General features: G+C 38.5%; 1 protein-coding gene across 2 annotated transcripts in view; it reads right to left on the bottom strand.

Moving 5' to 3' along the window:
* The window catches only part of LOC118442284 (lachesin), a 140,855-nt gene that overhangs the window by 47,749 nt on the left and 71,736 nt on the right, over window positions 1–21,370 (bottom strand). The window contains exon 1 of one of the 2 annotated variants that reach the window (XM_085661864.1): window positions 17,979–18,020. The exons of the other annotated variant lie outside the window; for it this stretch is intronic. The gene's annotated coding sequence lies outside the window, so the exon portion shown is untranslated. Of the gene's footprint in view, window positions 1–17,978; window positions 18,021–21,370 lie in introns of those variants that run through there. 2 annotated transcript variants of the gene reach the window in all.

Genomic DNA, 21,370 nt, shown 5'->3' with positions numbered 1-21,370 from the left:
TGCTTAATGCTGCGAGATATATCGTTTCTCATATATGTTGCCAGAATCAATTCAATGTAACGTAAAATCCAAATTCATCAAGTCCGTGATAGAGACATGAAGTGAGGGGAGAAACGAAGAAAGAGTGAGAGAGAGAGAGAGAGAGAGAGAGAGAGACGAAATTCACTCAGCGATTACATTCGAATATGACGAGACTACGATATCGGCATGGATATTGATTCCGCTCTATGAATTCGTGCGTTCTGTATCCCCACCTTCTCAGTCTCTATCTACTTTACGCACACACATTTACACGCGACAGAGGAATATTGTGCGTTCGGCGAGACTGAATCGGTTACGCCAAACTTTGATTTCAATTTAACATAATTTGACAGAATTGATCGCCGACGACTCTAACACGTGTTTCGTGAAAGATTGTATTTGTATCGCTCAGCTGTCGTTCAATCGTGGCTACAGCGCCGTTATAGGCTAGGAGAGCAATTATTATGCAGATAATGCGCATTTGTAATATAACGACATTGTGCCATTCGACGTTCGCGTCCGATGTTCCACGTTTCACGTTTCATTCCACTTTCTCTCTCTCTCTCTCTCTCTCTCTCTCTCTCTCTCTCTATTTTCTCGGAATGTATCAAATAATTTCAAACTGACGCGCTTGAAATATCACTAAATTTACAATACATGAGGAAGAACGCCAAGAGAGAAATTCATAATCGAGAATGATAGTATCGACTCACTCGTATGTGAATTTCTTCCTCTGGATTGTCGAATATCGTTGGTTACCTCCTGTCATGTCTCGGTAATGTCGTAATAAACGTAGGAGAGGGTTCCAAAATGGAAGGAATAGTAGTAGCGTGATGGAATGAGGAAGAAAAAGATATATATATATATATACACACATATATATACATATATATATACCTTTTACATATATATATATATATAAAGGGTAGAGAAAGGGGAGAGATTCGTCGCGGTTCTATAGGTTTGCGGTGGAAAGCCGTTAAAGGGAGCTGCACACTCGCTGACGAGGCTTTCCCAGGCTATGCTGTATGCAGCTGGACCGAGCTTTTCGAACGAGCAGAATAGTGGTGGAATAGAAAGAGCAAGAGAAGGATAGTACTGGGAGAACGCAGAAGCTGGACATAGTAGAAGGTATGAGAGGGAATTGGAATACGGTGGAAAGGGAAACCGAGAGAGAGAGAGAGAGAGAGAGAGAGAGAGAGAGAGAGACAGAGAAAGCCAAGCTCAGCGCGGAATCGGCCAGCCGGAAAACGCGACACCACCGGAAGATTGCACTATCGCGCACCCACTTGTTTTCTACCTTCCACCTATATCCCAATCTCCTCCCACCCTTTCTTCTTTTTCCTCAACTTCCTTTCGTTCCAACTTCTTTTCCCCTTTCCTCTCTCTTTCTCTCTCTCTCTCCTCTCCAAGGACATTGTATACAAATCCGCTTCTCACTGTATTCCTTTATTCAAGCAGCTTTGAAAATCGCCTTCGATTTTCACGTCCGTCAGTCGGTCTCTGCATACCTACTTTCCCTTGTCTTTTTCGATTCCTTCGTAAAAGCCAAGTCGCGTTCCCTGCCCTTCCCTTCCATCCTACCTCTTCTCATCCTTCTCCTCCTCCTTCTCTCACTACCAATATCACCTCTTTGTAACCATCCCACTCAGTTTTCTCTTTTCGAGCTAACGATTTTCCTTCACGATTAAGAACCAACTCCGAAAGTTTTTCCTTCGTTAACTTCCAAGAAATACTGAGATGCAAGTAAAAAGAGAGAAAGAGAGAGAGAGGGAGAGAGAGAGAGAGAGAGAGAGAGAGAGAGAGAGAGAGAGGAAAGTTCTCTTTGCCTTCAGCGTTGTGCGACGCTAAGTAATGGAAAAATCAATTATCTGCATTCGTTAGAGCCTCGAGAGAAAAGAAACGCGTTTCCAATGTCCTCTTTTCTCTCTCTCTCACTCTCTCTCTCTCTCTCTCTCACTCTTTGTGAATGAGGAAACAGAAATTGTTCCAACTAAGGTATTATTCCTCGATAGGATAATTCTTAGTAATCGTAAAAAGGGAGTTCAAAATCGATTCAATTTTACGATCTATTGTATTAAGACACAGTAATAGTATCAATAATGTTTCCTACGTTATACGAGTATTCGTTTTAGCATGTCCGCTTTGTAGCTTCAACTTTGTTGATTAAAACTATCTCCCCTTTATTCTATTTTTCATTACTATTCTCTTATTTTACGTGTAGACTCAGTAAAATAGGAAGGCCCGAGAAACCAAGAGGTTCCTTATTCCGGAAATTGGAAAAAGTACTGATGGTTATGGACGCGTAGAGACCAAGAGAGTACCAAAAGATAGAGATAGAGAGTGAGAGAGAGAGAGAGAGAGAGAGAGAGTAAGAGAGAGAGAAACAGAAAAAAGAGACGGAGAAAGAAAGAGAGAGAAAGAAAGAGAGAAAGAAAGAGAGAGAGAGAGAGACCAGGGTGGATGGAGAAAGTAGAAAAGGTAGAGGAGAGGAGGATTGCCAGAAGGAAACTGCGAACAGAGCGCGTTTCGTGCGAATGTACTTATGCATTGGAATTCCCTTTTCGAGAGAGCGACGATGGTGGTGGTAATAGGGAGTCCGTTGCCAGCATCCTAGACCAGCCAACGTTTTCCTTCTCTCTCTCTCTCTCTCTCTCTCTCTCTCTCTCTCTCTTTCTCTTTCTCTTTCTCTTTCTCTCTCCTTTTCTCACTTGTGAAAGAGAGGTAAGACGAGGTAAAACGTGAAAGCAGGTGTGCACACATGTATGCGATAGAGAAGAGAAACGATGAGATAGAAAGAGAAAGAAAGAGAAAAAGAGAAAGAGAGAGAGAGAGAGAGGAAAAGGAAAGAGAAATGTACGTATATATAGTACAAGGTATATATGTATGTATGTATGTATGTATGTATGTACATATAGTTCGATAAGTAGAAGAGGACGAGGGGTACGACTCGAAACGAAGTTTGCCAGACTCGAGGTTGCCAAACGCGAGCCGAGAGAGGACAAATACGCTCACAGCCTTGCTGCTAGCGACGGATAAAGGATTTTTCTCGAGTATGACGTAAGATTTTTCCAAGAAAACGTTTCTCTCTTACTTCTTCTCTCGTGCCACCTTTCTTTTCCTCTTTACCCCTTTCGCCAGAGTATATTTGCATAGACTACCTACGCCGTGTACGATCGCGTTTCTCTGTATTTCTAAGAATAAGCTTCAATCCCTCCCCCTCCCACTCACCTCTCCTTTCTCTCTTCTCCTCCTCCTCCTTCTCCTTCTCCTCCTCCTCCTTTTCCTCCTCCTCCTTCCTTCTTCTCCTCCTCCTTTTACCTCTCGCACATTTTGGATTTTATCGTTAAAATTTATCATGCAATATCTTTAATAAAATTTTCTAGTATTTCGCGGAATATGATTTTACTATCTCGAACGTCGCCTCGAAAAATATATGATATAATTCGTATACTTTTTAAACCAGACCAACCAGAAAATATTCAAAGAATTTTACGTTTTCTCATATCGCAATTATGTTTTCTCATATCGCAAGAATGAGGATGCATGCATCCCCTTTTCCAAAAGAAAAATAATCTACCTCTAGCTCGATGTTTCTTTTTCAAAAGAGCCAACGATAAAGTTGATTATCTCCAAATCGAACGACTTACAGAAATATCTTCTTTCCCCGTCGAAAGATCTTTGAAAGAGATCGTCGTGATATCTTCCACCGTCTCTACTCGATTTACCCTTTCAATGTTAGAAAAGAATCGTTTTCCTATAATATCGTTCCGTAACCAGTCGGACCTATAAAGTTTGCCGATCCGTTAACGGTTAGTGCAGTCGCTAGTAATCCAACGATCGACAATAATCCTGGTTAATGATCGAGAGCAATATCCTGTTTAATGATCACGAATAAGAGATGCGAGATCATGTATCCTGATTTTATTGGTTATAGGAGTAATATTTGAACGAGTAAAGATAGAAAAACAATAAGATACTGATCACATATACATACATAAATAAATACATATGTATATATATATATATTTTTTTTGTATATATGTATATATACTTTTCCAAAAAGTATTGAATATAATACTTTCAACTACCAACGGTACTAAAGGCAAGATCGTCGTTGGGAAGATCGAGGTTAGGTTCTCACGTGCGCAATCATCGTAGGTAGAAAGGGGTTGTGGGCCTCGAGGCACGGAGAGTAAGCTCTCTCTTCCCTAAGATACTTGCCAAGCAAGTGTTTGGCACTCCGTGCGCACCAGTGTGGCGAAGTTTGCATCCAGACTGCTAGCCGCAGGTCGTAAGGACAAATCCGTTTTCGAGTTTTGTTGGGTTACTCTAGCAAGGAAGGAATTTCCTTGATCACTGCTCTACTCTCAAACTGGTAGTGTTGCTGCCACTACTGCTGTCGTTGCTGTTGCTGCTTCTGCCGCACGTAGATACTCCTTCTCATCCAAGATACAGTTATACACGTATATCAATATATACATCTATATATATATTATATATATATATATATTCCTATCTATATATACGCGTAGATATATACATATTTCTCGCACGGAGGGTTACCGCCGCCACAAATCAATGGTGTCCAAAGTTTAACCTAGCCCAAGGCGTGTTACACGTGGTAGCGTGTAATTAACCCTTAACCCCTACGCCGACAACGACTTTATAACGTCCGGAATGTACATCCTGTGGTACCAAACTCATCCTCTTTCCTACTTTCCTTTGCTATTTCTCTCTCACTCTCTCTTTCTCACTCTCTCTCTCTCTCTCTCTCTCTCCCTCTGTCTTTTTCCTTCTCGTTTATTCATTTCATTCGACACGCCGATGTATACTAATTACAAACATCTAAAGACGAAATATTTAGGCTACAACAAAGCTTTCTCGCGCCAATCAAATCGCACACCTGCGTCACCGTTCCCGTGAAACTCCCTCGTGGCCGATACGCTGGATAGCTACGATGTCCAATGCAGCTAACCTGTGTCAGTATTGGTATTTGTGTCGGCCTCAGTGTTGCATTCTACACCGAGGAAGAAGTCGTCGCTGGACAATCCCGAACAATTGCGGAATATCGTGTACCCTCGACGACTGCTCCAAAACGATTTCGAGGCAATTTCAAGCGATCGCTTTCCAAGAGAGTGCGAGTGAGAGATAGAGAGGAAGAGAGAAAGAGAAAGAGAAAGAGGAAGAAAGGAAGTCTCCATTTTCTAGCTTCGAATCGTTTTCACCAGAACCCTTAACGGCGATTCGTTCGCACGATTACGTCTAAACTATCTAGTTTAAACTCCTTTGCCCACTCTTAATTAGGTTGCCCCAGTACTGGTTTAACGTTTCTCTGAAATGGTTCTATCTTTACGATTTGACGATTCTCATCAATGGAAAACAATGAATGATCGAGTAGATAGATACACTTCGCTATATCGAAAATCGCATTTTCATTTAAGAAGCTTTTCCTGCTTTTCTAAGTTTCATAGCTCCAATCCTGTGCTCGGTCGGTGGAACGTAAAAGGAGGAGGACTTTTTTCCACGGTAGGTATCAACCTAGCAGAGCTTTTCTCTCGAAAGAATGGATCCTCCAGGCGGAATTTTGTACAAACTTTCAACATGAAAGAATACTTTTGAGGTCAAGAAAAATGGGAAATGTTCTAAAGTGAAGTAGATGGATAACCATTTTTATCATCTTTTCTTTTTTTTTTTTCTTTGTTTTATTATCGATTCAGAGAATCGAATAGATAGGGACATTTGGAAATTATATAAGACCGAGGTAGAAATGAAACGACCTAATTGCGGCTTGTCCAAAATCTAATCTCCGTATGCTCCGTTCTCGAAAATAAATCGTTCGTTGCTGAATTCGTATAAAACAGAATGTGAATTTAATCTTGTGATCATTCTGTGAAAGTCGAAAACGTACGAATTAATTTCACATAAATATACACACGATCGAATGATTTTCGAGGCGCATCGGTTCGTAGAATTAATAAATAATATTAGGCTCGAAAAATATGATGGGAAAGTTTGACCCGTTGGATTGTAAATTTTTAATCAAGCGGAAGAAATGAGAACTCGCGCCGGTCGTGACTTCGCGCACGGTTCATGAAAACGTAGAGTTACGGGAAAAGTTGGTAGGGAGCTTGCTAGTAGAAAAGTTGTGTGAGTTTTAGCGTCCGACATTGTGACGGTGACGATAACGATGGTTCCATCAGGATAGTATGCCTTTGAGTTTCAAATTGTATGTATAAAGGAATAAAGCATTGAACGAAAACATTGCTGTTAACCGATATGTTGATTAAACTTCTCTCTCTCTCTTTCTCTCTCTCTCTCTCAATCTCTTTTTTTTCTCTCTTTCTTTCTAAACTATGGTAAGGACAAAATACGAAGTAGGAAACATCGCGTGGTCGATCCCGACGTTCAAAATCCTCATATAATAGCGGCTTAATTTGAGCCAACGACAATACCGATAGAAACGACGTGGATCCTTCCCAAATCCCTTTGGGATGTCGAACGCGCGAGTTTAGTAAGGAAAAAAAGAAGAGAAAAAGAAAAAAAGAAAAAAAAAAAAAAAAGAAAAAGGAGAAAAAGAAAGAGAGACCAAGAGAAGTCGAATAAAAGGGAGAATGTATTCCTTAAACCGGAAGTTTATCAGGGCCTGCGGACCTGTGGTCAAGCGGTTTCTCTGCCTCGCCATCCTCTACCTTCTACCGTTTCCATCCTCCATCCGTTTTCCCCTCGGTTCCAGGGCGCAAAATATTCGAGCAATTTGGTGACACTGCCAAGCGTCCGCCGGGGTCTTTTTATCCCTGGTGTTAGCCGGCTTAGTTTTATCGTGGCCGCATTATCCTTCCTTCCTTCCTTCCCGTTTCCCCCGCTCGTCCTTCAACTATCCTGCATCCTCCCTTCTTCTTCCACTTTCCTCTTCCTTCCTCAACACGATACCCATTGCACTCGGGGCTCTTACCTATTCTGGATTAATGCCAGTGGTCTTGCCACCCTTTACCCCTCTTCCTCTCATCGTCGAATGCCTTCCATACACCTATCCTTCTATTTCTACTCTCACCCCTCTCTTTAACCCTACATCTTCCCACATGGCCCATCCAAGTGGTAGAGATGCAAAGCTCCTAGTCGTAACTGAAGAATTACGAAGTGGAGTGCTTGCAAGCGGAGTATCTATGTAGATATACAGAAGCATAAGCTCGCCTTACTCGGTTTACCTTCCAAACTGATATTCGTCGCCTCTCAGTCGAATTTCTACTTGTCGGCTTGGTGTACCCACTATATCCTAGTTCAAAGGTCAAATTCATATGGAAAAAAAAATATATATATATATATATGTATGTTTCCCAAAAAAGATTACTTTATTTTCGTTAGAGTTATCGCATCGAATAGAAATATTATATTCCATGTTCATTTGTTTATTAAAAATTCTGCAGAAACGTTTCAAATCCAATGTAATTTTCGATCGTATTAACCTTTGAATTCTATTTCTGCGGAAGTACGGAGTTTCGAATACTAACGTAACACGTTCGTATTTCGAAGGAATGCTTCTCAGCAAGAAGCACGAAGTCAAGAATGGTATTGCTGTTCGGTCGTATTAGCGGAAGTCCGAGGAGAGAACCGAAAGCCCTCAAATTATCTTCTCCCAATGACTTCCTCGTCCTATCTCTCTCTCTCCCTCTCTCTCTCTCTCTCTCTCTCTCTTTCTTCGTTCAACACTAGTTAAATCGGTACCTTAATCGGTACTCGACGTGGCGCCGAGATAATTCATCGGACGTCGTTTTTCCTCGAATTACCGAGCGCTTTCAATGATAATCACGATTCGAAGCAACGGGACGATAAGTTTCGAGTGCACTCGAATTCCCAGAGGACAGAAAGAGAAGAGAGAAAGAGAGAGAGAGAGAGAGAGAGAGAGAGAGAGAGAGAGAGAGAGAGAGAGTAGTAGGACGGTTCCGGTAAGGAAGTTCCTTATCACGCGTGTCTTTGGAGTGTGTTCTCTCTTGGAAGTTACGTCGAGGATGATTTAGCACGATAGATTTGGCGACTTTATTGCCTCCATTTGCCCGTAGTACGCTTGGGAGATGCCTTAATTGGTTTAGGTTTTCCTCGATATCAAGTTTTACGAGGTGACCGAACGAGAATCGGTAGATTCTCCAGAAGGTGGTTGCGCTTCCAGACGCTTAGCGTCGTATGAAGATAACGAATGACCTTCCAAAAGAAAAGAGAGATATAGAGAATGAAAAGAGCTTGCCGGTGGATTTCTAATTTATCGTTTGTATGTACTTTAGTTCAAAGGAACGCACTTCGATATTTTTCGTGAGTTCATTCGGTCGTGTAATATTTCAAACGATATAAATTCTCGTGATAAATTTTATAAAAATTAATAAATAATTGAAATGTATATATTTAATATGTTAAAAAATTATTACGTCGTATAATGTCAATTGGACAATTGGAATTAGATTTGGTAGACTTCTTTTAAAAGAAGTTTTTAAGAATTTTTCAAATCTGTAATAAAATTAAAATATAAAATAAAAATTACTACCATAAATTCTTTTCTATTTTTCATCAATGAAACGTCAAAATTAAATAAATAACATCGATTTATGTAAAATTGCTTTGGCAAATTATATCGTTCTGTCCGATAGGGAATTCTGTTTAACCGGATTTTCTTTTTATCATTGGTATTCCTGTTAATGTAACATTTATAAACGTTTTAATAATTTAAATTTTATAAGAGCATTAATGCGCTCTGCATCGTCAATTTCGCGTAGTGCCGCTTATGCAAAAACCGCATGTATATACATACATACGTACTCTAGTTTGTACTATAAATAATTAATGTGTATAATCAAATCAAGTTAGTGAAATCGTGTTTAGAAACATGCCATAGAAAATAAGACTTATAGATAGTTAGATTTTATATTATTAGATTTTATATTAGCCGATGCTCTCGTATATTCTTCTTAAAACAAATAATTGCATTTATTTTCAATTATTATTAAGTTTTTTTTAAGTTTGCGGCTTAATGGCAGGCAAGTATCACGTAGATATTATAACGTTACATGTAAAGGATTAACTTCTTCTTATTTTAATAAAAAATTGTCTTATCAAATTGTCAAATCATTTAACATTTTCATTTAGTACATTGATATATACGCAAAAGTTATTTATAATATTTTTGAAGTGATAATAATCATAGCGATCATATACGACGTATTGCTTTACATAATATGTCTCTCTTACTCTTACTCATATTTTTTATATATCTCCGTCTTTCACTTTCAACGTTAAATGAAATCAAAACTTCAAGAAGGTGCTTAGAGTGAAGGTTGTAGAACCTACTGAAAACTATACGTCGACATGCTTTCCTTATCGAACAAGCATATTCACGACCTTTCCAATTACCGAGGCCATTGTCAGAGCTTCGAACATCGCCGAAGTCATTTCAAACTACTTTCACACGAGAGTAGGTAGGTAGGTAGGTAGGTAGGTAGGTAGATATGGAGGGTAAGGTGGGGTGGTAGAAAGAGGAAGAGCTGGTGGTTTTAACCGCGCCGTAAATCCCACGCTCGTGAAATATTCCGACTATAATTGGCTCTAACTTTTTTCATATATGTGGGCCAGGGACTTAGAGCGGCGCGGCTGCGAAAATTATTCCCTCTGGACGTGTGCGCGTGAGCGCGCCAACCACTGCGAGGGTTATGCAACTTTACCAATGGAATCGTTCTCTCTTTTTCTCTCTCTTTCCTTCTCACCATTATTACCAACGGTGCCATTACTATTGCATCGCAATGGCGCGCGTCTAGCGATCATTGGAACGAGCGCAATTCTAGAAAACTGACCAGAGACACGCACGAGCCAAGAAATACTCTCTCTTTCTCTCTCTCTCTCTCTCTCTCTCTCTATCTCTCTTTCTTTGATTATTTCTCTTCATTAAAATCTTTTCTTCGTGAAATTAGAAGATCGATCAAAAACGTCCATTTATTTGTATAACAATTTTTGAGCTTAGAAATTTTCAAATTCATTCGATTCATTTTCAATTAATAAATCGACCTCATAGTCGTTATCCTAATCATGTCTTTTAATACGTAGAAACAAGTGTATGGTAAATAAAAAAATATGTATGTATAATAAAAAGAAATACCGATTGAAGACAAATAAATTGAAATTATGCATTTGAATATAATCCTTCGTATATTCCTTACGAAGAAATTCGAAAGCCGTTTCACGAACAAAGTTCTTTAGCGTACTTATTACCGTGGATTAATATCAGATAGTTAAAAGTCGAAGTAAACTACTTGCACTTCGATTCGTACGCGCAATATCACAGAAAATTTATAGAAATGTACGTTTATCGTTAGAGCCGACTTTGGCTCATTGTGTGTGTGTGTGTGTGTGTGTGTGTGTGCGTATGTATGTATATATGACGACGAGCGTTTTCCGAATGGATTCATAATATAACGGAAGTTCCGTTATATTCAAAAGAGAAGGCATGGAGGGAAAATGAGAGAGAAAGAGAGAGAGAGAGAAAGAGAAAGAGAGAGGGGAGGGAGAGGGGAAAAAAGATAAAAAGTAAAGAAAGGATGTCGGTGGTCGTAAAAGGAAAGATAAAATTTGATGAAAATCGACGAACCCTCGGTGAAATTAATTCTCGCGAGTGCGAGCCCATCGCACCGCGTTAATCGTTTCGCATTTTGTTGAAAATATGAGGCGGAGAGCTTGATGGTGAAAAAGAGAGAAATAGAGAGAACGCAGTACCACGGTTTACTCGTAGGATGAAATTTTTTAATGGACCTAAAAGCAACTTGCACAGACCTTTTTTTTATGTGCACTAGTACGCTTTTGACAACGATTTCTATCTCAGGCACAACGAAGCTTCGAAAGTGACCTAAAATATCATTGGTCTCTCTCTCTCTCTCTCTCTCTTTCTCTCCTGCATCAATTTTATTTTTGTTATTGAGAGATACGAATTATAATAATTATAAAAAAAAAAGTTTACCATCTAATTTTCTCTCAAACTCTTTCTTTCTCTCTTTCTCTTTCTCTTTCTCTCGTTTATCAGAAGTAATGATCATCCGAAGGATCATACAGACAATTTGAAAATGTTTGTAGTAAAAACGTATCGATATTATATTTATATTATCTTCATTATTAATAATAGAAATTCATTAAATTTTTAATTAATCTTTTTTCTCTATTTCTCTCTCTCTCTCTCTCTCTCTCTCTTTCTCTCTTTCTCTGTGTGAAAAAATTGAGAACTTTTCGAAAGTTTTATTAAATAACCGTAGCGTATGGAGCTCTCCAACTTTACAGATGGTTGTTCTCCTCTATCGAATATTGTTATTTATAGACTCTTTCTCTTTTCCCTTTTCGTCATCGAAATCGTCCAGATACCAATGGAGTTTTTTTCGTTATTCCATATTCGAAAGGATACATTTTTATCTCTTTTCCGATCCATCCTCTTTCATATCTCTTTCTCATATTTTTTATGCAAAACGATGCAGCACGTTGCGAATGGACACGCACGCCTTCTGTCCAAATACTCTCTTTCGTATACGAAAATAAAGAGTTTCGTTGGATCAGAAAAATATATATACATATATATATATATATATATATATTTTTATATATATCGTATAGCAAGATCGTTCTTTTGCATCTAGAATAAGAAGATAGATCGCAAAATGGATCGACTCATATCTCGTGATCGTCGTTACAATCGAAGTCTATGAATATTTCAGTATACGTGAAATATTCACCGTGATTCTTACTATTTCACACTTTTACTTTCCTTTTTTACTCGTTCACTTTCAAAAACAACGTGTTTAAACGTATATGAAGTATTTCTTCTTTCATTTCCGTTTCTCTTGGTACTCGAAAACTACTATGCGCTTTGGACAATGGATATGTTTATTCATGCAGTTATTTATTAGTTTGGACAATTAGCATTAATTAGCGCAATTTACCGTATAATTCTCTATCTCTTTCTCTCTCTCTCTCTCTCTCTCTCTCTTTTTCCTCTCTCCTTTTCCCTCTTACACCACAGTTATATTCCAGCGTTCATCGCTACAAATACAGCGCCATGCGGTCTCGATGTTTTAGGGAGACCCAATGCCTGCAGCATTCTGCCTTCGAGGGGTTGACCTTTATCGGAAATTATCGCAAAACCTGCAGGAGAATGGAGAACTCGTCGACAACCAACTTCGTGAGTTTGAATTCTTATCGACTGGAAACCGAACGAACAAAGAACTTGGAATGATACGTTTCTATTCTTCTCTTTTTCTCCCCTTGCAACTGGTCTTTCTTTTAAAGAGACAAAAGAACAGACTGGCAAAGTACGAACGATCTAGTCACGTTAGCATAAATTGAATGAGGATACTCGAAATAACAAGAAAAATAATTTCTCATTGTTAAATGTTAAAATTTATTACAATATAACAAATAAAGGAAATTACTTTTCGTTTGATTCACCTTTGCAATAAAAATTTTGGGAGTCTCTTGAAGAAATTAGATAAAAAAAAAAAAAAAGAAAAAACACAAAAAAATGTGAAGCTCGAAGCATCAATTAAAAAATTATGGAATGACATCGGTGTTTCAACAACACGACAACAATAACAACAATAAAAAGAAAAAAAAAAAAAAAAAAAGAAAAAGAAGAAGAAAAAGGGACGTCTCATTAGCGATACTTTCGGATCGACGTGACAAAACGACAAGAGGACTTATATATAAACCGCATGAAAAACGAGTGAAACTGAAAACTATGTAACCGAAGAAGTGTACGCATGTGGTATTCATTTCGTTTTAACGACAACAGCCATTTGAATCGATACCCTTTCACGCCGAGGACATTGACGCGTGACATCGAACGAAAAGACAATAGCAAGTGCCGTAAAAGGAAACGAAAGGGCTCGTTACACGATTACATACGTATACCAATCAAGTATTATCGATAGTTTGAAGATTCTTTAAATCTAACATAAACGTCAATGAATTTCCATTAAAACATTAGACGATATAAAGATATACATGTCTAACGTGATTCGTTAGAACGATTCAATGAGTTATAGAAATTTTGATATTAAAAGGAAGAGATTTAGTTGTGATAGAGATTATTCTCTGATCGATAAGAGAGAAAGTTAACGAAAGTGTGATAGGAATAAAAGACAGTATCGGTAGAATTTCTTGGGTATTGCTTGATCGTAGAACGGACTTGAGTATGAACTGAGAGAAATACGTAGCGAAGCTAACCACATCAAACGAAGGACCGAAGTACTTCGTGAGCCAATCTCCAATTATCGATGACAACGCCCGGCAACGTCGTCTGGGCTCCGATGTCTTCGTTGTCCTCTAATCGGGTATCAAGTAGCGGTTCTCTCCTACCATTCCTTTCAGTAACGATCTGTCCGGGTGAACGATCGTACGTGACTCTCTCTCTCTCTTTCTCTCTCTCTCTTCCTCTTTCTCTCTTTCACTCTCTCTCAAGGAAACTCATCCTCTTATTTCTTGTTTCTCTCTCTTTTCCCTTCCCTCTCTTTCTCTTTTACTCTTTCTTACTCTTATTCTTACTCTAACTCTAACTCCTATTCTTATTCTCTGTCTCATTCTCTTAGATAAGACTAAGACATCGAGATTTTTCATCGAGACGACGGAAGTTTATACGGGCCATCTACCCCACACGGTTTATTGTTTCAGACAGAAGCATGATTTATAGCAAACACCAACACCGTCGGTAATGAAATTTAAGAGCAACTCGTTTTTAAGTATTTCTTTTTCCCACCCCCCTCTCCCATCCTACTTCCCACCATCCCACCCTCCTTCGCTACCGTCGCCGCCTTGTGTCACCGTTCGTTTTCATCTTCTCTTTTCGAGCGTGAAACGAAGAAAAGCCGCATGTATTTTATTGCACTTGAAACTTACTCTTAAAGAAATGGAAACAAACGTCTTAATGCCTTTACGCTTACGCGAACTACTGAATACATTTTCTTTCCTTCCACGATTAAAGTCGTATTTAGTTTCCCTTTGGCTCATCCTTCTCTCCCTTAGCCCCCTCGCCACTCTATCTATCTCTCTCTGTCTCTTTCTCTCTCTGTCTCTTTGATTATAATTAAACCGTTTGATTTCGACGAATGAATAAGGTAAAGAAGACTTTAAGCTTTATTCCCAACGTATTTCTTAATGTATAATTCGGTAACATCAAAATTACGATGGTTAATCTTCTTTGCCGATTATATCCGTTCATTATTTTTATCTCATCGAAAAGACGGAAACGATTCGGTGAGATATTAGTGTACGATAATCTGATCGTTCTAGTTGAGCAGTAGTCACGTTATATTTTCCCTTCCATTAGTCGAATGGTACGAGACTGGAAAGAGAGTAAAAAGATAGCCGAACGAAAGAACTGAAAGATACAGAATAAAAGGAAAAGAAAGAGGAAAAGGTGGGCGAGTTTTATTACCTATGTTTTTGTCAACCCTCTGAGGAATCGACCGTTCCCTTTTTCTTAGCAGTGATATTTCACCATAGCCAAGAAGAAACGTTCGCCTCTTAAGCATTTGAACCCATCGAGCGTAGCCCGGAGAGACCGTACGAAGAGAAAAGAGAAAGGAGTATACCGTAGAAGGGGTAGTTACCCGCACTGCAGAATTGCCATGGCCCACTCTCACCCCTTCTCTATCTTTCTCTCTCTTTTTCTTTCTTTCTCGTTCTCTCTCTCTCTCTCTCTCTCTCTCTCTCGCTCTTTCTCGCTCTCTTTATTTTACTCCCCTAATCCCAACACCATAAATTAGTTCGGACGGAAGTTCGATACGTTAGTTGCATTTGTCCACGGTACGCCGAAATAAAGAGGAGTCGGTGAAGAAGCGCGGGAGTAAAACCTCTCAACCACCCACCCACTCACCTCCTCCGCCTCTTTCCTACCACTCTTGCAATTTCTATCTGTTTCTTTCTCTTTCTTTCTCTCTCTTTCTCTCCTCTCTTCTCTTTCAAACCTTTCTAGTCGTTCGTCTCTTCCCTTTCCTTCTCTCTTACTCCATCCGCTATGTATTCTACTTGAATCGCTTCAATTATTTATTACTCGTAGGTATTGCAACCAGGAGTCGTACCGAAGCATCCCAGTGAGTCTTGAAGATTTGTAATGTAACATGTAAAAATTTTCTGGCGTTTGTAAAGAAATGGAATAAAAAAAAAAAAAAAAAAAAAAAAAAAAAAAAAAAAAAAACAAATAACGAAGAAGTAATAGCGCTTCGAGGAAAAAACAAAAATATTAAGAAAAAAAAAAAAAAAAAAAAAGAAAAGAAAGAAAAAAAAAACGGGAAAACAAAAAAACAAAAGGATTAAAGAAAAATGGTCTAGATCAATTTTCTTTTTTTTTTCTTCTTTTCAGGAAAAATCGAAAAAAAGAAAAAGGAAATGAAAATAATTTTTGCTGAAAATGTAAACCGTTATCACGTAAACTGTAATAATGTTCTAATTGATTAGCTCGTTTATTAACGTAATGCGATCGTGAAATGTGCAAATTTAATGATAATAAATCGTTATGGCGCAGCTGTTACCCCGTGCAAGGTATTTATGATTCTCGTTTTGACGAGGCGTTATAAAAGCTCTAATAACATAATTTTCCCTTTCTCTCGACACTAAGAGATCTTCATCTTTGGTCTCGTCTCTCGCCATTCGCTCGTAGCTAATTAGCGACCGTAACTTCGTTAGTGGTTTTAGCTCCGTGGTTTAAGCTCTCGTTGATGTGAACTTTAGATCGTAGAAGCAGAGATCGAACCAAAGTCCTATATTTCTCTATGATCGATGATCTTCGTGGGGAAACAATTTTCATGTAGCTACAACGTTACGCGTTCTACTATATTAATGACATTTCTGCACCTTACAATCCGTAAAGTACAATGGAGTACCGAAGACAATAGCCTTCTCGCTCGATTCTAACGAATCAATCATCGTATCTAGACTGAACTCGATAAAAAAAAATCCAAGAAATGTGCTCGAGGCAAGAAACAGAAACGAATCAGAAACGAAACAGTTTGATGCCATTACGTCGAATGAAAAATTCATTTTAGTTTAACGTCGATCGTCGAAATTTGATTCGATCGAATCAGAGTAACGAAGTAAGACGAGTCTCGAGCAACGTTATTCGAAAATTCAACCATACGGATTCATCTTACATTGGATATGCCATTGTGAATTCAATGATAGGCGCCGCGAGATATCGATTTTTTTTTCTCACGATTGCTGGGAAAAAATTTCCGGTCGATGTAAGAGAGAAAAAGAGAGAGAGAGAGAGAGAGAGAGAGAGAGAGAGAGAATAAAAGAGAAAAAAGGGGAATGAAAGAGAAAAAGAGAGAAAGAAATAGATAGTAATAGATGATAGAAGTGAAAAAAGACACGAAGAAAAGTAGATATCTCGCTCGCATCTTCTTCATTCCCGTCTTTTTCTCACTCCCTCTCTTTCTCTCTCTCTCTCTCTCTCTCTCTCTCTCTCTCTCTCTTTCTCTCTCCGAAGGCTTTTATTGTCGACGAACGAAGGAAAGTTAGGCGATCGTACCAGAGATGGCTCGGTAAGAAATCGAGGGGTGAAAGTTTTCTCCCCAAAAGAACGGAAGGCCTTTCGCCTTTACGAAATCTTCGAGGTTTTATAGGCCGAGATAAATAATGTATTAGAATATTGGTGGATAATCGCACGTCGACAAGAGAAATCGATGGTTTTAGCCAATTAGGTGTTAGACACGTTCGTATATAAACTCAGACGTTACGTGATGTATATTTTCTTCGTAGGATATAATAATATAAAGGAAAGGAAAAGAAATAAAAAAAAAGGTAAAGAAGAAAAAAGAATTATTATTATCCCGTTCTATGTTTTGTTCCCTGTATTTGAACGTGTAAAAGGATGATAAAAACTGGGACATTGAAGATCGTTCGATCGAAATAAAAGTAAAGCTACTCTCGTCCCGTTTTAACGTAGTACGTTTTAAGAATTCTTGATAAGGCCACTGGCATCCCAACGTAAGTCGAATTTACGTTGGAAGCGACGATGCGTATAGCCTTCTCTCGTAAGGTGAACGTGATCTAAAATTCTCTCCTGATGTTTTATTCATGATTTCAATCAGCGGTCGAATATCACTTTCCAAGTGCAAAACTTCGTTACTTGATCGAGCCGATCGACTGATTCGTTAACGATCCTCTTCCTCGTACGTTCCACTTGGTATATTATAGAGAAACGAGTTTTCACAAGAAGACAGATCACACATATCCTTTCGACAGGATTCTATATAAATCACGTGATAATTTACTTACTATCGAATTATCGTCATTTACGTAAATGTTTTATCAAAGAAAAGAAATATATAGGATAAGGGAGAAGAGAAAGAAAAAAAAAAAGAAGTGCACTTTACAATCCATCCCCAATGAAAACCCATAGCCTTAACGTGGGGTTAACGTAAATCAAGGTACGAACTTTTCCTTGATAGAAAATTTCATTACACGGGCAAAAGCGTTGAGATAGAAAAAGATAGATAGAAGAAGAGACAGTAGGAAAGGACAGGAAGATAATCACCGGTATTAAAACCGCAGTCACATTAAGTAGGATATTTCGCAAATATATTCCATTTAAATGTCACGTTTTAATTAAATGAAATTTATTTCAAATCTTTCTCTCTCGCTGGCGCTTGGCTTGCACTACTTTTTTCTTCTTTTTTTTTTTTTTTTTTTTTTTTTTTTTTTTTTTTTTTTTTTTTTGATAAAAGAAAAAAAGAAAGAAAAAAGAAAACAAAAAAAAAGAAAAAGAACGATGACCATTATTATCACGATAAAAGAAAAAATGTAAGAAACATCGAATCAGAACGAAATTCGGGCTCGTACAAAAGGTATAGAAAAAAAAGAATTTGTCTTTTCTTTCTTTCTTTCTTTCTTTCTTTTTTTCTTGTTTTCTAAATGAATTCGATTTAAATATCGTCACTGACCTTCGACGATCGCAGGAGTAATCAGTAGCAGCGATAGCTGCGCGACGAGGTAAAACGTTGAGACAATAGTGCGGATCAGCGACATCCATCTAGAACTTGGCGTGACGCCGCGACGTAGAAAGGACGATTCGCGCCGGAATCTCGGTGCGGACTGGCACACGACGGGGTTACTGTGCCTCACTCTGTGTCGGTGAGAGGGGTGAAACGCGAACGAACGAACGAACGAACGAACGAACGAACGAACGAACGAACGAACGAACGAACGAACGAACGAACGAACGAACGAACGAACGAACGAACGAACGAACGAACGAGCGAACGAACGAACGAACGAGCGAACGAACGAACGAACGAACGAGCGAACGAACGAACGAGCAAGCGAGTAAGCGAGTAAGCGAGCGAGCAAGCGAACGAACGAATGAACGAACAAGAGAGAAGGAAAGCAAGTGCGACGGCTGAACTAACGGAGGAGTACAGAGGGAAAGACGGTGTGAGAGAGAAAGAGAGGGAGAGATGCTTTTCTCGTCACGAGCTTTAGGGTTTGTTCGCATGCGCCCATCCAGGTTCACGTGCCTTCCGCCATCGCGAATCGTAGGATCCGCCTTCCTCGTAGGAAAGACACGTTTCCAAGAGGATATACGGAGAAACACACGTAGAGAGGACGATTTCAAGCTATTTCTCTCTCTCTCTCTCTCTCTCTCTCTCTCTCTCTCTTCCTTTCTCTATCCATCCATCCATCTATCTATCTATCTATCTATCTATCTATCTATCTATCTATCTATCTATCTATCTATCTATCTATCTATCATCTTTCTCTGTTTCTCTCATCGATATTATCTTCCTGCATGTTATAAGAGAATCGATGAACGATCGAAACTCCAAGCTCTTTTCTCCTTTTCTCTCACTCACGTTATTCTCTATACTGGACTATAAACAGCCTGAGGAAAGTGGAGCTCCGAATCTCGCGTGAATATACGATAATATTGTATCCAAACTATACACCTTTTTTAAACGAAATATATACATATGTATATATACGATCAACAACTGTTCATCAACCATTCAAATCTCATCCCTTTCACAGAAGAATGAATAAAAGATACATGGTGTAGAAAAATCTCTTCCCCGTTATTTGATCATTGATTGATTATTTTCAAAATATTCTTATAATGTATTTTTGTTATGTTCATTGATTCCTTTATCGTAGTTAATTAAAGAAGAGTACATTTTCGATCCATGAATTAATAATGATTTCTACGTTTCTAGACATTTTAGTCGACTATGATTGAGTGAGTAAGAGCAGAAGGAGAAATACAGAGAGAGAGAGAGAGAGAGACAGAGAGAGAGAGAGAGAGAGAGAGAGAGAGAGACAGAGAGAGAGAGAGAGAGAGAGAGACAGAGAGAGAGAGAGACAGACAGACAGACAGACAGAAACAGAGAGAAGCATCACAGTAGTAAGTATGCGAATGTAGTCAGACGGAGCTAAACTTTAAACATAGAAGTTCCTCGAACATATTCTTAGCGTCATATTAAACTTCCTTCTACTTCGAGCTCGGCGAACGCAATGGGTAACGAACGAAATAAGGTACAAATTGAAATTGTCCCTAAAGGAAAAAGATTGATATTGAAATGAATTTGCAAATCGGAACTGTCCGCGGAAATTAACAAGCAGCAAAGCGGCGACATTAAAAAGGGACTAAAGCGAGAAATAATTATCCAGTTGCAAAGTTATATCGAGTGGAAAGTTGTGCCGAGCGCCAAACTTTTCGGTGTTGCGTTTGAACGAAAAAAAAAAGAAAAAAAAAAAAACAAGAAAAAAAAGCAAAAAAAAAAAATATGATAAAGATAAAAATAAAAATAGATGTAAAAATAAAAATAGAAAAGCGAGAAAGAAAAAGAAGGAAAAAAGTAAAAAACTAAACAAAAAAAAATGATGACACTATGGTATCCAACGGCAAAGCAGCATGTATCTGCAAGCAAAGTTTCAATAGCGTCGTTAGAAGTTTGCTATGTGCATTAGAAAGAAGTTTTTTTTTTAAATATATATATATATATATACATACATATACATACAAATATATGTATGTGTGTGTGTGTGTACTTATGTATATAAGGACATTTTAAAATATTCTGAGATTCGGTCGTTGGACGGAAGGAGAAATGGTTTTTTAGTGTTACGCCAGTCAGGCGAGATAAAAACGGAAACATTATCGAAGAGTTCATGTCGAATGGTTAAATTAGGTTCGTGATTCGAGAAATCGACGAATATACGTGGTAGGAGTACTTCGGGTTGAAACTGCTGATCGATCAGTCGATACCTTTAACCGTTGACCTACTTCATTGATTATCGCATTGTAACGTAATTACTTGCACCATGTGGTAATTATACGGTATGCACTCCGTCGAGTTCTCACGGGACTATCAAAATATTCAACTAAAAAATGAATTTCTCAACTCAAAATCGATACCATTGTATGATAAAAAGAGTACATTGATAGGATGATACAATCGTGATAACGGTTAAAGTAAAATTCAAAGAGAAATAATACGATATGAAATAATACGTAGGAGGTTGAAAAAGGTATCAAAAAGATATCGAAAAATAAGTTGAAAGGATATATTACGAAGGTTCCTAAGCTTTCGTATCGTGTAGACGGGTGGTACGAGTCGTAAACTCGACTCATAACATGGATCTCATACTCGCAATAGGCATTGCTAGGTACATGCATCGTGCTATTTCGAACGATGACTTTAAGAGCTAACTCGAACCCTCCCCTACGTTCTCGTAAACGTCTAGCGACAAGATATCGAGAACAGAAGCAAGCAGGTTATTTCCCACTTTCGTTGGGTTACTTGTTTGTGGCTTTATTGCTTCTTAAGGGAACAGGTAGTTCTGTGAAATTACATCCGATTAACGTCGCACACTTCAACTCAAACGACCACGAGAATATTCCGATAGAATTGTTTATATCTCTTCGTACGAGAGAATTAGAGAAACAGAGATAGGAAATGGAAATTGTTAAATGAACGATAACTCACACAAAGCAAATTTGTTTGTTACTTCGTTCACCTGATTAAATTACTCATCCAATTAACTCCTTAACTTCGTCATTGTCTATCTTCGGGCACGTTTTCCAATCGACTTTCATCCTTCGATCTTGCTCAGAAAAAGACTTTTAAATCGGAACACTTTGCGTTACTTTTACGCACGCACGACGACGCATCGCGATCGCCCTACACTAGAAGCGTCCAATGGAATACCAATTTGATCGACCCTCCATCCACTGGTTTCCTCTTTCCTGGTTTCTTTCTTTTTCTCTTTGTCTTTCTCTCTTTCTCTCTCTTTCTTTCTTTCCATTTCTATTTCTCTGTTCTAGCACCATCTCCTTCGC

This window comes from Vespa mandarinia, chromosome 16, assembly GCF_050613455.1.
Source record: "Vespa mandarinia isolate Hongniang chromosome 16, ASM5061345v1, whole genome shotgun sequence".
NCBI lineage: Eukaryota > Metazoa > Arthropoda > Insecta > Hymenoptera > Vespidae > Vespa > Vespa mandarinia.
Note: the sequence above shows the minus strand (reverse complement) of the source record. Positions and strands in the feature narration are given on the sequence as shown.